Source organism: Bubalus bubalis, chromosome 15 (assembly GCF_019923935.1).
Source record: "Bubalus bubalis isolate 160015118507 breed Murrah chromosome 15, NDDB_SH_1, whole genome shotgun sequence".
Taxonomy (NCBI): Eukaryota; Metazoa; Chordata; class Mammalia; order Artiodactyla; family Bovidae; genus Bubalus; species Bubalus bubalis.
The window spans coordinates 22,535,759-22,558,452 of record NC_059171.1 but is presented as its reverse complement, the minus strand read 5'-3'; the positions used below and the strand labels follow the sequence as shown (position 1 = coordinate 22,558,452).

The 22,694-nt window shown below is 40.7% G+C and overlaps 1 long non-coding RNA gene across 1 annotated transcript in view; it reads right to left on the bottom strand.

The window, feature by feature from the left end:
• LOC123329443 overlaps positions 1-22,694 on the bottom strand; it is a 37,004-nt gene that overhangs the window by 5,099 nt on the left and 9,211 nt on the right. The window contains exon 2 of the long non-coding RNA XR_006544865.2: positions 11,346-11,444. This is a non-coding gene — a long non-coding RNA (uncharacterized LOC123329443). The remainder of the gene's footprint in view (positions 1-11,345; positions 11,445-22,694) is intronic.

Here is a 22,694-nt window from a genome sequence, read left to right as displayed (position 1 = left end):
CTTGCCTGGAGAATTCCATGGACCGAGGAGCCTAGCAGCTTATATAGCCCATGAGGTTGCAGAGAGTCGGACGTGACTGAGCGACTAACACACACATGATAGCAGTTAGTTTGGGTATTAAATAGAAAACAATAATATGGGATTTAAACATATATGTAACATTAAATCTATGCACATATATGCCTATGTACACACATTCACACAGAGACATAAAGTAAACGTTCTCGAAGATGTCTAGCAGCTGTAGAAATTATTAGGTGCTTCTCTGCAGCTTTAGCTTCCAGCAGAGTACAAATAAACCATGATCACTTTCAGGAGATGCTGCATTTGATCAGCTCTCAGTCCGCTAAGAACAAAAAATTCATTATTGAAAATAAGTCCCTTTATGAAATTGTTTGCCTGGCCACTGGTTTAGTCCAGCCTCTATATGGACCAAGGAGTGGCATGCCATAGTCAGTAAAATAAGTGCGACAGTGCAGGTTCATAGTCTTCTTCCAACCTCTCCTACATTGTTGGTGACTGTTTACATGTAAATTTGAAGACAAATATGTTTTAGTAAGGAAAGGGTCTACTTGCTTATTTTTACAGTTGCACATATCAGGTTCTTTTTCATTTTTAAATCTAACATTTTAGGCTGTCTCATTTTACAAGTTAAAACATTACTATGATTACTTATGTTATTTCAAGGTTTTTTTTGTTGATATTTTTCCTTAGATAAACTATTTATTACATTGTATTATTTAGTCCTCTAACCTTAAAAATGAAACAAATTTCTAACATGTTACCATTTTAAAAACTCCCAGTCAATATATCTAGCTGGCTTACAAGCTCATAGTAAGAAACTCATAATAAGAAAAGTGACAGCTACAATTTCTTAAACATTTACCCTGAGCCAACGCCATTATGAAAGTGAAAGAGGAGAGTGAAAAAGTTGGCTTAAAGCTCAACATTCAGAAAATGAAGATCATGGCATCTGGTCCCATCACTTCATGGGAAATAGATGGGGAAAGAGTGGAAACAGTGGCTGACTTTATTTGGGGGGGTGGGGTCCAAAATCACAGCAGATGGTGATTGCAGCCATGAAATTAAAAGATGCTTACTCCTTGGAAGGAAAGTTATGACCAACCTAGACAGCATATTCAAAAGCAGAGACATTACTTTACCAACAAAGGTTTGTCTAGTCAAGGCTATGGTTTTTCCTGTGGTCATGTATGGATGTGAGAGTTGGACTGTGAAGGAGGCTGAGCACTGAAGAATTGATGCTTTTGAACTGTGGTGTTGGAGAAGACTCTTGAGAGTCCCTTGGACTGCAAGGAGATCCAACCAGTCCATCCTAAAGGAGATCAGTCCTGGATGTTCATTGGAAGGAGTGATGTTGAAGATGGAACTCCAAAACTTTGGCCACCTGATGCGAAGAGCTGACTCATTTGAAAAGACTCTGATGCTGGGAAAGATTGAGGGCAGGAGGAGAAGGCGATGACAGAGGATAAGATGGTTGGATGGCATCACCGAATCAATGGACTTGGGTTTGGGTAGACTCCGGGAGTTGGTGATGGACAGGGAGGCCTGGCATGCTGCAATCCATGGGGTCTCAGAGTCGGACACGACTGAGTGACTGAACTGAACTGAATGCCATTATAAGAACCTGACATTGCCTGGAGAATTCCATGGACAGAGGCACCTAGCAGGCTATAGCCCATGAAGTTGCAGAGTCAGATACAACTGAGCAACTAACACACACATGATAGCAGTTAGTTTGGGTATTGAATAGAAAACAATAATATGGAATTTAAATGCATATAATATGTAACATTAAATATATGCAGGCATATATGTATGCCTGTTTCATAGATGAGGATGTTCACATTCAAATAACTAGTCATTGGCAAGTCCAATGTGAGAGCTCTGATCTGCAATACTGCAGAGGCCACATGCTTCCCAATGTGACAGATTCAGTCACTGTCCTCAAATCGCTCTCTCTGCTCTTCCTAAAGGCGGAAAAGGATTGACTTCAGGACTCATTGTCTACCATTGCCTTTCAATTATCTAGGATCTATTTTTCAATTTCTAAGTTACCCGTGCTTCTTATTGATCTTTCTCTTTCATACTATTTGCTTTTCATATATCCAAAGGCTTATTAGTAAGTTTCCTAGGTGGGGAAATGCAGAAGTTAGAAACCAGTGAATATTCTTATTCAAAATTCTAAAGGAATTCTAATGTAAAAGAAGGATGAAGATAAGGTCTAAAGTGAGCTCTGAGTGTGGCCTTTGTATTTCTGCCCTTGGTTCCTCCTTCGATTAAGTATGAATTTCTGCCATATTATATAGTTGTTGATTTAGCCCAAACGCACACATGCAATTTACTATATGTTAGACATTATTGTAAAAACTTTATAAACATTAACTTATTTAATCCTAACAACCCCACATGGTGGGTAACTATTATTGCTCTCATTTTACACTTGAGGAAACAAAGCTAGAAAAGAATAGGTGGCTTGGCCCATGTTACACATCCATTATCTGGTGGAGCTGGAATTCACATTCAGGCATTCTGGCTCCAGAGTCAGACTCGTTTTTAACTCAGGCAGAAAACTGCTGGTTGCTAATTCATTGACATCACTTCTTCTCATGGACCTCTTGGGTTTGGACTGAGGGTCCATGGGGATGGTGTTTTCTCCATCAAGTGGTGATATGTTTGAGTAATAGGTTTAGCTCGTATCCACTGTTGTTAAAAGTGGAAAAACACACCAAAAATAATGTTATTTTCCAAATGTGCTTGTGCCATTTTTTAGGATATGCTGCCTACGAGTGGAGAAACATGCCTGACTTCATAGCTTCAACACATTTTTTTCTGGCTTTGGTGTTTCTCCACTATGCTTGTGAAACTTCAGGTTTATAGCTTCATCATTTGATGGAGATTGCCTTATTCATCTTTTGTTTCTAGTACCTAGCACAGTTCTTGGCTCATAGTAGAAGCTCAATAAATATTGATTTGAAATAATGAAAGAAATTACATGAAAACCTAAGAAAGGTTATCATTCTTAAACCTACTCTTCTGGTTTTTCATATGAAGTGAATTAATATCTCTCATTCACCAGAAATTAAATTCTATAATGTTTAATGAATCAGAAGGTATACCACATCTTGCCAAATTCCTGTACCATTTTTCTCCTGTCCCTGAAATTTTCATTATTGCTGACATTTTACCTATGCTAATATTCTCAACAAAGAAAACAGAATAGCCAAGCTGTTGTTAATAGCCTTTAAAGTGAATCAATTTATTGTCATAGCAACCAAAATTTACAAGACAGATCAATTTTAAAAAAGATTTAAATTCAAACTAGGAAGTGATTGTTCCTACTGAAAAAGAGGTAAACTCTTCCATTTTTCAAAAAGTTATAATGATAGACTTTTCGTGCCTCGGACCAATTTTCCCAGGTAAAGAACACAACTTATCCAGTCGAGATTACATATGGGAGTTAAGGAAATGTAAAGAAATAATAATGATACCCAAGTTCCAGCAAATCAGCAACTATAGGTCCCTATACCCACTTAACTCCCATTCATCCTCTAACTCGCAAATCACCCTACAAATTCCAGAAAAGCCCTTCCTGGCTTCCCCTTCCTGGATTAAGGAGGAGCCCCTTGTGAAATACTGAGCATGTCTTTGTTCCTACTAATTAATTTGTTATCAAATATTTATTTTTTGTCGTTATTTGATTAATGATTGTCTGTCTTCTAAGATGGGTTCCATTAGCTCAGCGAGTGCTTCTGTCCTTATTCTCATTGTGTTCCCAGAGATTATCAGGAGATCTAAAATGCAGAAAATGCTCAAAGAATACTCAGCAATATTCATACAGCATATGCAGTAAGAACTTGGGGGATTTTTTTCTCATGTTTCCTTAGAATTAAAAACACACAGGGCAAAATGTTACAGTGCAGTAGAGGGGACTCCACAACCAGCTGAAGTACTATGGTCCAGATACATAACCTCAAGTACAGGATGAGAAACTTTATCCCAAGTTGAAATTTAGATTCCTAAAGATAATGTAACCTCACGGCTGGCCTTGTAATAAGAAGTGATAGCCTCACTATCCTCTAGAAAGCAGTCAGTCCATACATGGGAAATTCCCATGCATGACACACTCCCATCTGCCTGTACCAGAGTTTGAATAATAACTACCAGTCACTCCAGACTTTTCTCCCCCACTTAAGAAAGCCTTTTCCAACTATGTGAGTGTGAATGACCTTATTATAAGAGAGAGCCTTGGATCTGATTTAATTTGTAAGAAAACATAAATCATTCATAAACATCACTGCTTTCTAGAAAAAAATCATTCATGGGGCACCCAACACAATGGATAATATTAGACAAATGTGTTAACAAGATTTGGTGGAGATCGGCAGCCCTGAGGTGAACTCTTGGGAAACCCATAGGAAAAGTCAAATGTTCTTCAGAAAGCAGCTTGAGGTCTACTTCAGTATACAAATAACTACCCAAGCACATGTCTGACAATGTTATGCCACAATTTTGCGCCAAATTTCCTTTCTCCCAGCAGAAAATAACTTCCTTTCGGAAGGTTACACAATCAACAGGAAGTCAGGAAAATTAGGTTCAGAAAAGTAAGGACTTCAGTTAGACCTCTTTAGGGACCAAAAATGAAAAAAAGAAAGTGATTTAACTGTATCATTATTTATTTTTTCATCTCATCTTGCTTAAAATTCAAAACTTAGACAAAGTCCAGTGGCTTGGCTTGGGTCACATGCTCATAGAGGTTAGAGGTGGGAAGGTAGCCTGAATTCTAGTGTGTGAGAGAAAATTCCCAAATGGAAATCAGATTAATGCTGCCAGACGAGATATGTGAATACTGCTGTTCATCACTGGAAATTCCAAGTTTAGGCTCAGGCAAATAAAAGAATAGCTGTTCTCCAAGGAAAGATCCAAACAGTGCTTCCCTATATTTACTCTCATCATGTAGTGACTGGTCAACCCCTAACCCTTTTCTCTCGCCTCTACTGAGTTGATCAATGAAGGAGGTATTTAAAACTCACTCTGCTATTTCAGCCATGATCCTAGTTTCTAGGGGGCTTTCCAGGTGGCGCTACTAGTAAAGAATCTGCCTGCCAATGCAAGAGACGCAAGTGACATGGGTTCAATCCCTGGGTTGGGAAGATCCACCTGGCGTAGAAAGTGGCAACACTCCAGTATTCTTGCCTGGAAAATCGCATGGACAGAGGAGTCTGGTGGGCTACAGGCCATGGGGTCATGAGAGTCAGACATGACTGAGTGACTGAGCACTCCCAGTTCTAGTACTTTAATCCCACCCATGAGCACCTGTATGCTGGCTAGTTTTCAGTGTATGTCCTCTTGTTATGCTTCACTCAACAATCCTCTCTGCAGGAAAGATTTCTCAGAATCATGAACTGATGCTCTCTCTGGTTATTCTGAATATGCACACAGTGGCCAGATTTCTTTAACAGCTCTTCTCTAGTCAGGATGCCCAGGAACTGACTGGAATGAAGATTATGACTACGGTATTTCACACATACCTGCACCTCCTCCAGAGATGATATCTAATGGCTAATAATTTTTAACCTCAACATTTTATAAGGCAGACATTGCCAATTGCATGCCATCAACAATAAAATCCCTTAATGGTGCTTCCATGCCTGCTATAAGACTTCCTGTTGAACCAATCTGAATAAATTAGTTTCAAATCCAACTCTCCATAACAGCATGAGTTATATCCAATTAAATCCAATCTTGTTAGATTTCAGTCTAATAACTTCAGCCTATTATTCTATTTGGTGGTTTTCCCTTTGATCCTGATTCTATCATCCTTTGTACTAAAGCTGTCTTCTAGTCTCTTGTCACCTGAAAATTTGATCAGCATTCTTTGATAATATGGGTTTCCCTGATAGCTCAGTTGGTAAAGAATCTGCCTGCATGCAGGAGACCCCAGTTTGATTCTTGGGTCGGGAAGATCTGCTGGAGAAGGGATAGGCTACCCACTCCAGTATTCTTGGGATTCCCTTGTGGCTCAGCTGGTAAGGAATCTCAGCTGGTAAAGAATCGGCCTGAAATGCAGGAGACCTGGGTTCAATCCCTGGGTTGGGAAGATCCCATGGAGAAGGGAAAGGCTACCCACTCCAGTATTCTGGCCTAGAGAATTCCATGGACTGTATAGTCCACAGGATTGCAAAAAGTCGCAAAGGACTGAGCGACTTTGACTTCACTTCACTTCACTTTGATAATCAAGTTGACTTAGGACAAGCCAAAGAGGAAAACCCAATTGAGCCATTGAAGACCTCTCCTCAGACTGAAATTCTTCCCCTGGATCCTCTGCTCTGAACACAGCCCTTCCATCAATGTCAGCTCCTCAAGCCGTATTATCATATTTCCTCACTTTGTCCAACAGAATATCATAAGAGATATGCTAGAGTTTCCCTGATCATTTCCTATGTTTCATAATCATGTTAGAAAATCACAACAATAAGAGGAAGGATGTGAGGTTGCTTTGGTGTGATTTCTAAATGATCACTGATTCTGTTTCTAAATTATCATAAATAATACATTTAATAACCTATTCCACTGTTTCCCTAGGCACTGAATCAAACATACTGACCTTTAATACATGGAATCTGAACTCTTCCCTTTTGGAAACTTGGAAAAAGTGCTATACCAATTCTTCTATTTTTCCCTATCCTTTAATATTCAACAAGAACTCTTGCAATGCTTAGGATGAATTCATTAAAGCCAAAAGAGTTGACTGTTACAACATCTTGGCATATGTTTTGCATTGCATTGTTTGTTTAACCTCCTCTTCACTAGGATTGCTCTATTATTTTTGGTGCAAAGAGTACTCACTGTTCTTGACAGAGAGAGAGAGAACAAAAATAGTGCTGCTCTATCCACTTCATCAGTTATCCTAACACAAACTGTCCTATAGAGAAAATTTGCTCCTTCTCAATGCTTTTCCTCTGAATATAGTGTAGAAACCCCTTTAATTAATGTGACTCAGCTATAGTAGTTGATGGATTAAATGTGTGTGTTTTACACTTAAAAGCCTCTAGTGTACATCATTTCACCATTTCTTCATTGCTAGGTAAAGGCTTATTCTTTGAGTATGAATGCCCTGTTTAGATTTCTGCACTACTTTTGTGCATATACGTACCTCTAAAACATAGGCTACAATCTTCACTTTTGTTTCCTTAAAGTGCAATAAAAATTTAGAGAACTGGTAAAAGCATCTGAATGCAGTAATCTTCCAAATTTCACATTTTCCTCAATCTGTTATAATTTCTAATTATTATTTTTAGCAATTCATCTTTATAGACTCTATAAAATATTTAATTATGTATTAATTAAAAAAAACCTTTCCCAGTCATTTCATGAGTTTGCACAATGCTCAACTACCACAGCGTATAAAACTGACATAAACTGAAGAGAAACACAATTGAGCCTTGGGATAGACACAGCTCCAATGGCAGGTTTTGCCTGGTACTCATAGTCCTAGAAAGAGCCTCGAAACCATGAGCCTTCAGTGGCTTGCAGTCTTTATCAGGGATGTTTTAAAAACAGGATGGAGAGTGTCTGTTAATCTGACATGCCATTAGGCAGAGGTCAGTTAGGAGAGTTTATTCTATAACTTTTAGAAACTCCTTTTGATGACTCGTAGCAGTTTTGACAAACCTCGGCCTCTTAGAGCTTTGTTCTATATTATAATAGAATGCTTACACACTGTTTGTTGTTTTCCTTCTGGGCTGTGGTTGCTCCTTTCTCCTATGAATGCTTAAAGACTGAGAATTTCCTATAGCAATCATCTCATCTTCCTTAAAAATGTCCTCTTAAACCCTCCCGTTTGTCACAACATGGATGAACCTTGAAGGCAGTATGCTTAGTGAGATAAATCAGACAAAGACAAATACTGCATGATCTTATACATGGAATCTTAAAAAAAAAAAAAAAAAACTTATAGAAAAAGAGATCAGCCATGTGGTTACCAGAAGGGATGAGGGGAGGGGGCACTGGAGGAAGGTGGTCCAAAAGTGCAACTTCCAGTTATAAGATAAATACTAAGGAATTAATCTACAACATGATGATGATATTTAATGCTGCTGTATAATATATAGGAAAGTTGTTAAGAGAGCAAATTCTTAAGAGTTCTCATCACAAGGAGAAAAATATTTTTCTTTTCTTTTCTTTTCTTTCTTTTTTTAATATTGTATCTATATGAAAGTGATAGTGTTGGTTCCACAGTCCTATCCAACCCTTTGAGACCACATGCACTTCAGCCTGCCAGGCTCCTCTGTCCATGGAATTCTCTAGGCAAGAATACTGGAGTAGATTGCCATTCCCTTCTCCAGGGCATCTTCCTGACCCAGGGAATGAACTCTGGTTTCCTGCATTGCAGGCAGATTCCTTACCCTCTGAGCCAGATGGATATTAGCTGACCCTGTTGTGATGATCATTTCACAATATATGTAAATTACACCATCACACTGTACACATTAAGCTTATACAGCAATGTATGTGTCAACTCTCAATAAAACTGAGTGAAAAAGGTATCCTGTTTACTATAGCAGCAGATTTCCAATACTGGTAAATTTAATTCTCTTCAATGAAACCACTGTTTCACTATGTGAAAGTCACTGAGACTCTTTTTTTTTTTTTGCCACTTCCCTTTCAGGTTAGGCTATGGTAACATGCTTTCATTTCCTGTTATTAATTTATTTATTTTTTCTAATTTACCATCCCTAGTGGCTCAGATGGTAAAGAATCTGCCTGCAATGCAGGAGACCCAGGTTTGAACCCTGGGTTGGAAAGATCCCCTGGAGGAAGGCATGGCAACGCACTCCAGTACTACTGCCTGGAGAATTCCATGGACAGAGGAGCCTGGCAGGCTACAGTCCACAGGGTCACACAGAGTCGGACGTGACTGAAGTGACTAAGCAGCAACAGCAACCATCCTAAAATCGGATATATATCTGGCTTCCTCTTCTTTTATTTTTTTCCCCCTTGGTATAGAATCCATCTGGTTATTAGTGTCAGAACTCTTTAACTGGTTTAAATAAAGAAAAGATAAGTGAGTGATCGTGCCTGTGTGTGTGTGTGTGTGTGTGTGGTGTGGTGTGTCTAGGAAGATCTCTTTCCTCCTGTAGCTGGAAATCCAGGGAATTTAATCCAGACTTTCACAGTGTCACAGTGTCATCAGGCCTCTGGCTCCCCCTCCCTACAATTTCCGTGGCTTGGACCTCATCATTGATGAGTCAGGTGTGTCCTAAGGCTGGCTCCCTTCATGAAACTAAAAATCAGTTGGGTATTTACTATCTAATATGTCTCTCTCCCTTTAGGTAACCTCCACAAGCACAGGGGCTGCATCTTGCCTCACCATGCCTGACATCTACCATGGGGTCTGGCACAGGGCAGGTACTCAACAGACACATGCTGAAGGAATAGTGATGCCTGTCATTAGCCATTCACTGAACTGGGTGCTTTGTACTTTCACCGCCAAAACATGTATGAAGGTAAGACATCAGAGTTTAAGGGTGTCACTTTTTTCTTTCTCTGAAATAAACTGTATCTCCTCCAAGCCTCCAACCTCTGGGCTGAGGAGGATTTCCATCTTAGTCATCAGGGCACTGCCACGGTTTTATTTTGTACCAGGCAAATCAACTGAACACATGCAGTACCAGAAAACTGGATGAGAAGAAACTGCTTTTACCCATAATTACTGCAGTTCTCATATTTTTTGGTCCATGTCATGTGTCACACAGGTGAATATTTGCCGATACTCTCTGACTTAATCACCAACATTCTAGATGGACTCTCAGAGGTCTGCCTGCCCGACTGTTGACTCCATTTCTTAGATGATCCTCTGATGCTCTTTGTGCCTCTGGCCTTTGTGATACCACCCTCTGTCCCCAGACTGGAGAAACAGACCCCCTACCCCTGCCCCCTGCCACGGGGGTCACCACTCTACTGCCAGCACTCAAAGCACTTCCCTATACTTCTGGGACAAACCATATAATTCCCCTCAATGAGCATTCTTGGATGGCAGTGGGCGCAGGCGATGTTAATACAGCTATTCCTTTATTTTGATAACTCAATATTATATTTCATGAGCATGCGTTTTATATAAGATGGTTCTCAAAATAAAAAGTAACAAGCAGGAAAGTTGGCAACCTTAACCCCTATCCTGCAGGTTCATGTCAGAGTCTTCATCAGTCTTGAACACATTCTCCACATTCAAGTTCAGAACAAAATATGAAGTGGTCCCCTGACCTTATTTGCTGGATTTTACACCTTTTTCCTGTCTTCACTACAGGAAGCAATACCAAGTACACATACTTAATTAGCTGAGGATACAAAAGCTTCTCAAGAGGGCTCTTCACTCAAAATATATGCCAACACTAACACACTTCTAATCCCAATGGGCAGAATTTGACTGATATCCTGGCTGCCCCATGTTGTGCTTTTCTCCTAGTCTAGTAGTTATTAAAAATTTTTATTGTCGATTTTGTATTGTTCCTCCAATAATGTACCAATATCAACTGCCAGTATGATATCACTACAGACAACAGAGGAATCCTGTCTGTTCAGTTACAGTTCTAGCCACAAAGAGATTGGACCCTTCTTTTTCAAGAAAGACATTAGCATGATCACTTCTCCCATAGAAGCATTTCCTAAATCCAAAACAAATCTTATACCTTTAAGTCAAAATAGGTAGTATACAAAACCAAGGACTAGTGATAGTGATATGCTATGCTATGCTAAGTCACTTCAGTCGTGTCCGACTCTCTGCGACCCCATAGACGGCAGCCCACCAGGCTCCCCCATCCCTGGGATTCTCCAGGCAAGAACACTGGAGTGGGCTGCCATTTCCTTCTCCAATGCATTAAAGTGAAAAGTGAAAGTGAAGCCGCTCAGTCGTGTCTGACTCTTAGCATGGATTGCAGCCTAACAGGCTCCTCCGTCCATGGGATTTTCCAAGCAAGAGTACTGGAGTGGGGTGCCATTGCCTTCTCCGAGTGATAGTGAATCTTTTTTAAAAATGAATTAGGGAAATAAAGAGTCTTTGCTGTTTTTATTGTCTTGACAGGTTTACAAAGCTAATGAGACCTGGGGGAGTGTATGCCAATCTGGTCGACCCAGGTCAGTCTAGACAGCTGTGTGAATCATCTTAGCACTTGTACTCAAACCACCTACACTACTTAAATGAGCTGGATAATCAATGCAAGCTCAGGTCCAGTTAGTGACAGCCTTGGCTGACTTGCATCCTGGAAACAAAAAAGAAAGGAAACATAATGATGCTCAAGTTCACAAAATTGGTTTGGACTACTCACAGACATTCTTTGAGAGGTGACTATTGGCAATGCTTTCTTCCCCTGATGCTGGAAAAAGCTCTAAGAAAAGCTTTGCCACATTATCCTGGTCCTTATGGCCTAGAAAAATGTGCAGAGGAAGACAAAATGGGTAAATAATATTTTTAAGTTCATCCAAACTTTGAAATTCCCAATCAGTCTACTTTCGAGCTAAAGAAATATCTGGTCACTCATATGATTGATTATGGTTTTTCTCAGCTCTGGTTCCATGCATATAAATATGTTTGTATTTTTAAACATGGAGAAATCCTGTGGGGTGGATTCTAGCAACTTGGGTGATACTGTGTATCCGAGGTTTCTGTTAAAGTTGGGTAAGTACCATTGCCAACGAAAGAGCCTTCCCTGTGTGCTCCTGCTAAGACCTTCAGTCCTCTTAGATAAGATGCCTACCTTCACTAGCTCTCTTCTTCTCCCTTGTAAGTTTAGAAAGGTATGAATAGTCTTCATCCTCTCTTTAAAACACATTCAAAATTGCCTTGCATAAAGTAAGGCAACTAAATTTGAAGTTTAAAATAAGACAATCCTTCCAGGGAAAATCAGTCAGTTATCAGTAGAGTTCCATGCAGCTCATTGGAAATTCAGAATTTGGAACACAAATTTAGAATATTGAACATGGCATTATTCATTGCCTGGCACAGAGTCATACAAGGCAGTTAGCCAAACAAGCTATCTCTCTACTTACAGGTGAAACAACGGTTTGGAGAATCTTAAAAATTTGAAAACATTCATAAATCAAAATAGGAGGTTTTCTAAGAGGGAAGTTAACACTGTGCCAAGTTAAGCAAACTAAAGAAGAAAACAAGTTGGCCGTTAAAATGGTTTTCATGACAGATACTTACACTTCCTCACACAATATCAATTAGTGTCTTTAGAACAGACTTCCCAAAGATGATATTTCAATCAGTGTATTTTCTGAATGTAAAGTTCTTTCGTTCATTGGTTCAGATGGCAGAAAATAGGACGATGGGTAGCACTGTTGACAATGGTAGAGCTGGGGTTTCCTGTGTATCTAAATGCCTGAGCTGATGTGGACGGAGGAGCCTGGTGGGCTGCAGAGCATGGGGTCGCGAAGAGTCGGACACGACTGAGCGACTTCCCTTTCACTTTTCACTTTCATGCATTGGAGAAGGAAATGGCAACCCACTCCAGTGTTCTTGCCTGGAGAATCCCAGGGACGGGGGAGCCTGGTGGGCTGCCGTCTATGGGGTCGCACAGAGTCAGACACAACTGAAGCGACTTAGCAGTAGCAGCAGCAGATATAAAAATTACAGCACTTCTAGAACCTCAAATGAAAACTTTTCCCTACCGATCAACAACAACTTGTTCATGTGTAGGTGTTCTTAGCTTACATGTGTACTTCCCTCTTTACCTGAAAGAACTTTGTCTTTCAAAGATCAGCGAGATTTGTCCTTGTTTTCTAAGGTCTGGTTTGCTTGCTTGTGCGTGTTAGTCACTCAGTCGTGTCCGACTCTTGGTGACCCCATGGACTGTAGCCCGCCAGGCTCCTCTGTCTATGGGATTCTCCAGGCAAGAACACTGGAGTGGGTTGCCATTCCTTTCTTCACAGGATCTTCCTGACCCAGGGATCAAACCCAGGTCTCCAGCATTGCAGTCAGATTCTTTTACCATCTGAGCTACCAGGGAAGCCCATCTCTGCTCTGTTCTTACCAACTTGTTATGAGGCTAAATAAAAAAACTTCTCTTCTAAAGAAGAGAAAAATGGAAAACAAATTCTTTACTGAGCCAGATACTGAGTTCTCTTTTGTTGTTGAAAATCTAAGCAAGTGAATTGAGCCAAGGGACCTAAACGGATCTACAGACTTGAGGAAGAAAGGTAACCAGGGTTGTAACAGAGAAGCTTCCTGGACTGGGTTTGGGGGAGAATTTTTAAAGTCTGGTGTTTGAAAAGCTCCCTAACTGCAGAATTAAGAAAGAGAGAAGAACACAATGAAGATGTGTGGATGCATCATGAATTGAACCCCTTCAATGTGTAAAAGATGCAAGTAAAAAAGCTAAGTCTGGTGTTTATCTGTTTCTTTGATGTTATTTTATGAAGTCTTTATGTAATTACTTTATGTAATACAGTGCACTGGTTACATCCACACTACAAGCTCATTCAGTTCAGTTCAGTTCAGTTCAGTCGCTCAGTCGTGTCTGACTCTTTGCAACCCCATGAATTGCAGCACGCCAGGCCTCCCTGTCCATCACCATCTCCTGGAGTTCACCCAAACTCACGTCCATCGAGTTGGTGATGCCATCCAGCCATCTCATCCTCTGTCGTCCCCTTCTCCTCCTGCCCCCAATCCCTCCCCAGCATCAGAGTCTTTTCCAATGAGTCAACTCTGCATGAGGTGGCCAAAGTACTGGAGTTTCAGCTTTAGCATCATTCCTTCCAAAGAACACCCAGGGCTGATCTCCTTTAGAATGGACTGGTTGGATCTCCTTGCAGCTCATTCACTCATGTCCAAAAAGCATGTGCTCATTAGAGGCCCTCAATAAATTGTTGTTTAGTTGCTAAGTCATGTCTGACTCTTTGCGACCCCGTGGACTGCAGCATGCCAGGCTTCCCTGTGCTTCAACATCTCCCAGAGTTTGCTCAAACTCATGTCCATTGAGTCGGTGATGCCATCCAACCAGTTATCTATGGAATAAAAGCATAAAAATCCTCCTTCAGTGGCAATAACACCAACTATGACCAGGTTGTAAGGCTTGGAATTGCATTTGAGTTCATTATGTGAACACACCTCTTGACGTGGGTTTTGACTAAGAGCGGCAGTCACAGTCAGAATTTTGTCAGTGAACTTCCACGGCTGCTGCTGAAAAGCCTAAAGTCATTTTTATCCCTGCTCCTTTCTTTATATGTGACTGTGTGACCTATTCATTTGTATATTTCTCTGTGGAATCTGTTAGGATTTGTTCTTTATCCCTGCTGTTCTGAATGTCATAAATGGTCCTGGACATTTTATATTTTTATGCGTCCCTGCCATGGTAGGCATTTCACTTGGTAAAACTTTTAAGGCCAGAAATGGGTATTTTTTGATTCTGGAAAAGTTCCTTGTACATTTATTTAATGATTTATTTCCCACTGTTTCCTTTGTTTTCTTCTGCAGTAACTTCTGGTTTTTTGAATATTAGAACTACTAAACTGATCTAACTTTTTTGTTCCTTTTTCCTATATATTTATATATTTCACTTTTTATTACTTCTTATGGAAGATTTGCTCAAGTATATTATTCAACCCTTATGTTGAAGTTTAATATCTATTTCATATTTGTTTTAATTTCTCAAAACTTTTTTATTCTCTAATACTAAATCATTTTTTATGCTTCTTACTGAATTTTTCCTGCTTATAGCATCCTGGTTTCATTTTCATGAATATACTATCTTCTCTTATCTCTCCGGATAATAAGCTTCTCTGAGATTTCTTTAGCTCCCTGTATGGTCTCTTTATCCCCTGGCTTCCTTTTTCCTGTTTGTTTTGGTCGCAGTCTATTACATTAGAATCTTATCTCAAAAATCAGGTACTCTTTTGGGTCCCCTTAAACAGCAGCAAAGTAGTAAAATGCTGTTTGGAATCAGTGTTCATGGGTGGGATTTGTCAGATAGTGGATTTTGGTAAAGGAAATTGGGCAGAGGGCATTCACCAGACTGCAAGTGTTCTGGGGAAGTCTTAAATATCCCTTCTTATAAATCTACAGTTTGCAGACACTAGGCCCTCTATTGTGAATCTCCTGAAATCGAAGCTCCGGTCTTCAGCTTGGGTGGAGGAGGGAGAAAAAGGGATTTCAACACCTCATTGAAATAAAGGCAGGCAAGGCCAGCGGTACTGACCTCATCTATAACTCCTGAGTCTCAGGGATTTATAACGTGAGCAGCGTGCTGTCCCTTTGGGGCATTCCATGCTACCCCTCCAAGCACTTAGCTGTCAACTTGTTCTGTTCAACACCGTCTCTTGCCATTTACTTAACTGCCTTCCACTTTCTAACTTTTTTGACATGAAACATCTATGCTCACCTCCTCTCACAGTCTCTTTCCCTTGTGTTTTTATGGCTTTCCTGCCATTTAATGTGGTTTGTAGAGAAAGCGTGAGTACACACGTGGTCAGTGGCTGTGTTAACCTGGAAATCTGTGGTAGCTTTCAAACAATTTTGCCTTCTAACAACGTAATGGCTGCAAAGAGATATGAGGGTTCAGAGTCAAGAGGGATGCAGCCTTGTGTGTGAGAGAAGTCCAGATGTGGTCAAGTTAATTTCTGTAGCTCTAATTGATATTGATATTGATATTAATAACAATGACCTTTAGAGATGCTGATGAAGATGTGATTGAGGAAATGTTTGCAGAAATGTTACATAAACGGTGAACTCTGTTCCTCCTCATCATCACCCTCATGGGTAGAAATTAAATTTGTATTAACTCTCTGGTCATTCCAAGCTAAAACTTTTTTATGACTTTTGTCACCAGGCATCAAACTATCTAGCCGCAAAGATAATAGCATTCATGTAGCCAAGGAAAAAAATTGTTGTTGTCGTTCAGCCACTAAGTCATGTCCAACTCTTTGCAACCCCACGGACTGCAGCATGCCAGGCTTCCCTGTCCTTCACTATCTTCCAGACTTTGCTCAGATTCATGTCCACAGAGTCCATGATGATATCTAACCATCTCATTCTCTGCCACCCGCTTCTCCTTTTGCCTTCAATCTTTCCCAGCACTGGAGTCTTTTCCAATGAGTTGGCTCTTCGCATCAGGTAGCCAAAATATTGGAGCTTCAGCTTCAGCGTCAGTCCTCCCAATGAATATTCAGGGTTGATTTCCTTTAGGATGGATTGGTTTGATCTCCTTGCAGTCCACTATATCAGAATCTGAGTTTTGGTGTTTTTTTTTAAATACATCAATTTAATATGGTAAATACGCATACAAACTTACACTATTCCCATTATACAAACAATTTAGAAGCAAATTTTTTAGCAGTTGAGTTGACAGTTCCACAGGTCATTACTTAGTAACTGAAATGAATGTTTCAGGGTCCTAGGCACAAGATGGCAGCCAAAAGTATTCAGGTAACAGTCTGTACGCCCCTCACTCCTCTGTGATGGGCTTAAGTGGAACTGTCTTCTGCCATGGAATCTGAGTTTTTAATTTTCTATATCCCACTTCTCACCTCCCAGGGGATAATGAGCCCTGAGAGGGCAATGATTGTGTCTATACTCTTTAGTGCTGTATTTTACCACTTAGTACAGAGCCTAGAAGGTGAAATGTACTTAACAAGTAGTTGTTAACAATGAGAATCAATGAATGAAGTCTTGTAGGAAGCCAATTCCTTTGGGTGAGTTTTACATGTGCAGAAAATAAACGAGGGTAGAATACTCAATTAGCTTCTGACAGAAACACAGTCATTATAAGGAACAAAGGCAGATCTAACAGTTCTAATGTGGAATCAGAAGAGTAGGCTCTAAGGACCATGTTCTTGATTTCCTGATCATGTGATACTGGGCAAGTCAATTAAATCCTCTGAGCTTCATTCACCAAATAGGTTGGTGCAAAAATCACATGGGATAATGTACATGCAAGCATTCTGTAAACTGGATATCCCTGTAAAGAGTTACTATAAAAGATTTCTCCCCAGACTATAACAATCCGGAAATACAGTTGGGATATTAGTTTAATAAGCCTGTCATTCTCCAGGGGGTGTTTCATGAACTGTTGCCATTCCCACCGTGCTAAGTGCCTGTTAGATTCCTTGTTGATGACGAATACATTGTGTGAGTGGGGAGAGTTGGGGGGGTTGGGCTGTGGGGACAGGAAGTAGAGGCCATTTGTGCTTCACTTTGCCCCCAAATTCCTAGAGGACAAATAAAATTGAAATTCTCAGAAAAGCTTTAGAACTGCCAAAAGTACATAAAGTCAGCTACAGAAACTATAAAACATAAGTAATGATTCTACTCATTTTGGCAATGGTGTTAGGAGAAGAAAAACCTCAAATTGCTTAATAAGATAGGGAAAAAAGAAATACAAATAGTTTCATCTTATTTAGAGGCCAACTACTGCCTCCTCCCACCAATCAATTTGGTTGGTTGATTTATTATTAATTAAATAATTTATTGGTTCAACCAATAATCATAGATATATACCACTTAATATGTTCAGGGCCTTGTGACTATACTGGCAAGCAAAAGGGAGCAAAATGTTTCATCTCATAACTCACAGCCTGGGGGACACACACTGGGCTACCCTTATGTTTCTACTTCCAGTTTGGACCAACCCTAATATCTGAACTGGAGACAGTCTTTCTTCATTAAAGAAGACACCAATGGGAGATGGTGTCCTTTCTATAAAGAAATATTAGACATTTATTAGAACATATATTCAGTTTGGAATACCATTTCTGAAAAAGTTTGAGTTCTGGAAGGAAGGATATAAGTAGTTAAAAATTAAAAGACATAAAGAAAAATTGGGACTTCCCTGGTGACTCAGACAAGAATGCATCTGCCTACAATGTGGGAGACCCATTCGATCCCTCAGTTGGGAAGATCCCCTGGAGAAGGAAATGGCAAACCACTCAAGTACTCTTGCCTGGAAAATCCCATGGACGGAGAATCCTGGTAGGCTACAGTCCATGGGGTCGCAAAGAGTTGGACACGACTGAGCGACTTCACTTTCACTTTCACTTCAGAGAAAAATTAAATCACTTTTAAAACCTAAACAGCAGAAATCAAAGTTTGATTTCATTTCTGCATTCAGGAAAAGGTTTCATGTAGGAAATAACCTTGAATAATGTAGGAGAATCGTAGCCCTAACCTAAGAAAGACCTTCCTGACTTTGGATGATAAAGGACTAGACTGGGAAACTGAGGAACCTAGAGACTCTCACTTCTATGAGATCCATGGATTAAACATCAAGTTGCTTCATTGCAGAGGCATAAGTAAAACCATCTCTCCTGGTGCGTTTCAGCTTTGTAGATAAGTGAGAGGCCAATTAAAATAGATGGCTACTAATTCCGTATAGAGAAAATAGCATAGAGAAAATGAATTTGTTTGGGTTCTATTGCAAAAGCCAGGCCAGCTCCTATAAATCACTTCAACATTAGGGGACCCTTTTTATGCATCAGGCACTGTACTAGGTGATGGAAACCTGCAAAGATTCTTCTATTTTCAGTAAATGTTTAATTTACTGGGGAGATAGAGCCCATAACTAGTCACTTTCAAATACCCCTTCCTATGCACTAGGTATTTTGTTAAGTATTTTAAATGACTGATTTTATTTAATTTTTATAACAGTTCTGCTGCTGCTGCTGCTGCTAAGTTGCTTCAGTCGTGTACGACTCTTTGTGACCCCATAGACGGCAGCCCACCAGGCTCCCCCATCCCTGGGATTCTCCAGGCAAGAACACTGGAGTGGGTTTCCATTTCCTTCTCCAATGCAGGAAAGTGAAAAGAGAAAGTGAAGTCACTCAGTCGTGTCCGACTCTTCATGACCCCATGGACTGCAGCCCACCAGGCTCCTCCGTCCATGGGATTTTCCAGGCAAGAGTACTGCTGCTGCTGCTGCTACTAACTCGCTTCAGTCGTGTCTGACTCTGTGCGACCCCATAGATGGCAGCCCACCAGGCCCCTCCGTCCCTGGGATTCTCCAGGCAAGAACACTGGAGTGGATTGCCATTTCCTTCTCCAATGCATGAAAGTGAAAAGTGAAAGTGAAGTCACTCAGTCAAGTCCGACTCTTCGCGACCCCATGGACTGCAGCCAACCAGGCTCCTCTGTACATGGGATTTTCCAGGCAAGAGTACTAGGAGGTATCTATTATTATCTGCAGGCACGACATTCCAGAACCTTTGAGAGGTTAACTAAGTCACCAAGGATTCAGAGCAAGTCATGGAGCCAGGATTCAAACCAGGTCGATCTGATCCAAAGCCTGTATGCTCTCGATTATTACTCCCCACTTTGTGCTACACTCCAAAACAAACATGATGGTGACGATGATAGTAAAAACCATGGCAATCACAAATGAAAGTAACCATGATAGTAACAATGGTGGTAATGATAATAATAACAATGCTTATTGTAAGAATGGTATAAACAAAATTATTTGGGGATTAGAGAAAAGGGAGAAATTAATTTCCATTGGAGATCACTAGAAATCTTCGACAGAGGTCATTTTAGAAAGACAATTGTCAACCAGTAAAGGTATCCCCACTTTTGTGACAGAACAGTCATTTCCAAGGAGCTCCCTAACCAACCCACATTCCTTAGCCCTCTGGAATCTGAGTAAAAGTGATGTGGGTCCCTCCGTTACCAAGGCAGTTGTGTTTTTCCCACATTCTCTTTCTTCATGCTGATTGGGATATCTATACAAATGTTATTGTTGCTGTTATTGTTGCTGTTTAGTCGTTAGGTTGTGTTTGACTCTTTTGCGACCCCATTGACTGTAGCCTGTCAGGCTCCTCTGTCCATGGGGATTCTCCAGGCAAGCATACTGGAGTGGGTTGCCATGCCCTACTTCAGGGGATCTTCCCAACCCAGGGATCGAACCTATGTCTCCTGCACTGGCAGGTGGATTCTTTACTGCTGAGCCACCAGGAGAAGCCCACCTATACAAATGATGCATAGCAAAATGTAAAAATTTATTCTGTTAAGCCACTGACATTTTAGGGGCTTACTTGTTGAAGCCATTGACATTACACTAAATAATACAGAAAATATTCTGAGCAAGGAGTAGAAAATAAGCAATATCATAGAGGCATGGTGTGTGCAGGAAGAGTGAGTAATTCAGTTCTTTGGAGGATGGATATCGAGAGAAGGAGAATGGCTGGAAAGGTCATTTAGGACCATGAATACCAGGCATGAAGTTCCAGCTCTCAGCAGTGGAGATCCCCTGAGATGAGGCAGGTGACAAGTGAATCCTATCTCATTTAAAGCTAATGAAATGTTTGTAGTTCCCATTAGAAATATGAGCAGAAAGAAGTTTGGATCATGGAAGGTTAATTGCTCTCCTCTGTTAAATAAATAAGACTATGTTTGGTTTTAGGTGGAATATAGACACTCCCAAAGTCACACATATGCATACACACATGCATGCCTGCAAAGCACAGAAGTGCACACACAGGCCAGTGAATACATAAACACACATACACGTATTCACACACATGTGCAAACACATATTCACACGTGTGAATTCACACACTCACCATTTTTCTCCTCAAGCAGTGTCAGATGTTTTCTAAATAATCTCCTAACTGTAAGTTCACATAGTTCCCTATTCATTTCTAGAACTGCATCTGTTTGGATGCCTGGCTTACATATTTTCATGAGGAAGAAAAATGTCAGTTTATAAAACCAAAGTACATGGCTGAATACTTGTGTTCTCATTGCCTCTGTGGTCTCCCTTTCCTCTTCTTTGCCTCGTGGGAGTAAATCAGAAATGGAAAGGGTGCAACTCAAGAAAAGAGAGAAAGCATATCTTTTTCATTTCTCTGTCTCCTTGTCTTCTTATTCTTTAAACACTTTCTTCTCTGGGTCTCCACAAACTCTCCTCAGGTGGGTTCAGAAGGTCCCGAGAGCTGCCAACACTTCTCCTCCAGTAAGAAACTTGTGCAAAAGGCCGGCTGCTTCCCAGAGGGATGTGACAGATGGCAGGATCACCGTGCCGAGCTCGGATGGTTCACCCAGGTGGAGGGCCATCAGGGAGCTGGAAGCACAGCTCTGGAAATTATTCCTGGCCTGCTTCAGCTCCTCATATTAACAATTCCACACCCTTCTAAGCTGTGAATTTTGGAAGCTGTAGAGCCCAGAGGCATGTTTTTTTTTTTTTTCTTTAAAAAAGCAAATTTGTTTGATTTTCCAAAGCCACCATGTCACTGGGGATATTGTCTTTACTGCATTGTACTCAGCTTCCCTGGTGACTCAGTCAGTAAAGAATCTGCCTGCAATGTAGGAGGGTTTGATACCTGGGTCAGGAAGATCTCTTGGAGAGGGAAATGGCAACCCACTCCAGTATTCTTGCCTGGGAAATCTCGAGGACAAAGGAGCCTTGTGGGTTCCAGTCCATGGGGCTGCAAGAGTCAGACACGACTTAGCGACTAAACCACCACACTATTTAGTAGTATTCACTGATGGCTAATTCAGCCTAATTTTCCCTCCTGGGTGTGATGCTGACTAACTAATGGTAATCTCAGAATAACCTCAACCAGTTTATTAAAGGGGCTCCTCAGTGCAGCCAAAAGCTAAGAGGCCTTATGAGATAACATGTCTGGTGTGTAGCCTGCGGAAATCGAGGCTCTGCAACTGGCCTGATGGAGAAGTGGCCAGTGTGGAGTGCTCAGAAATGGCAGCTTAGCTAGAGATAACAAACATTTCCCCTATAGGACACACTGTTTGTGGTTTTTCCTTCCTCCCCAGGGCCACGAGGAATGCCAAGCAGGCAGCTTTACTCTCAGATACCATGACTGGATGAGAAAGCCTGACAAGGCAGAGGCTGAAGCTCCACATCTAAACTTTACCTTCAAATAACAGGAAAAAGTAGCAAATGCCAACCCCCTTATCACCATAGGGTTAATTAGGCTAACGTTAGCAAGTTGTTAGATTGAAGATGTTTATTGCCAGAAAGCAGGAATTCTGTTTATCTGTTGCTCTCATGTTAGTAAGATGCTGACTATCATAGTTTTGCTGTGTCCAATGGTTGTCGCCTGTTCCTTCGTCGCCGAAGGAACATCAGCAGAAGATCAAGGGACTGACACTCTCAGGGGAGCATCTGGAAGCTTGTGTCAAGGTGATGAGCACCTGCGTTAAATTTCAGACCCTTAGTACTTGAAGAAGCTCCACAACAGAGCCCTGATGTGCTTTCTTCCCCAAAATTGAAGTGACCTTGAGCTTAAACAATGTACTGTATAGATGTGAGTAGATTTTAGTAATATATGTTCCAAGACACCTGGCAATGTTGGAGCACAGTTCACAAACTTGGAAAAGTTCTGTTTATGTTAGACGCTTTAATGCTCAGCTAAGTGGCCTCCAAGGGGATCAAACCCACAACTTTGGCAGCAGTATAACTATATCCTGCCTAAAAGACTTTCAATTTTTTTTTCCTGCATAGACGGACCTGGAGAACTTGATAAACTACAGATACCAGGGCCTCCGTTCAGAGTCTCTGATTTAGCAAGTCTGAAATGGGGAGTAAGAATCTGCATCTTAATAAGCTCCCCAGGAGAGCCTAATGCAGTAGTCTAGAAACCAAACTCCAGAAATGGAGTTAATTGAGCCAAATGCCGATTTGAAAGTTTGAACTCTCCTTTGAAGTTATAGAGAGGACAACATGGTAACT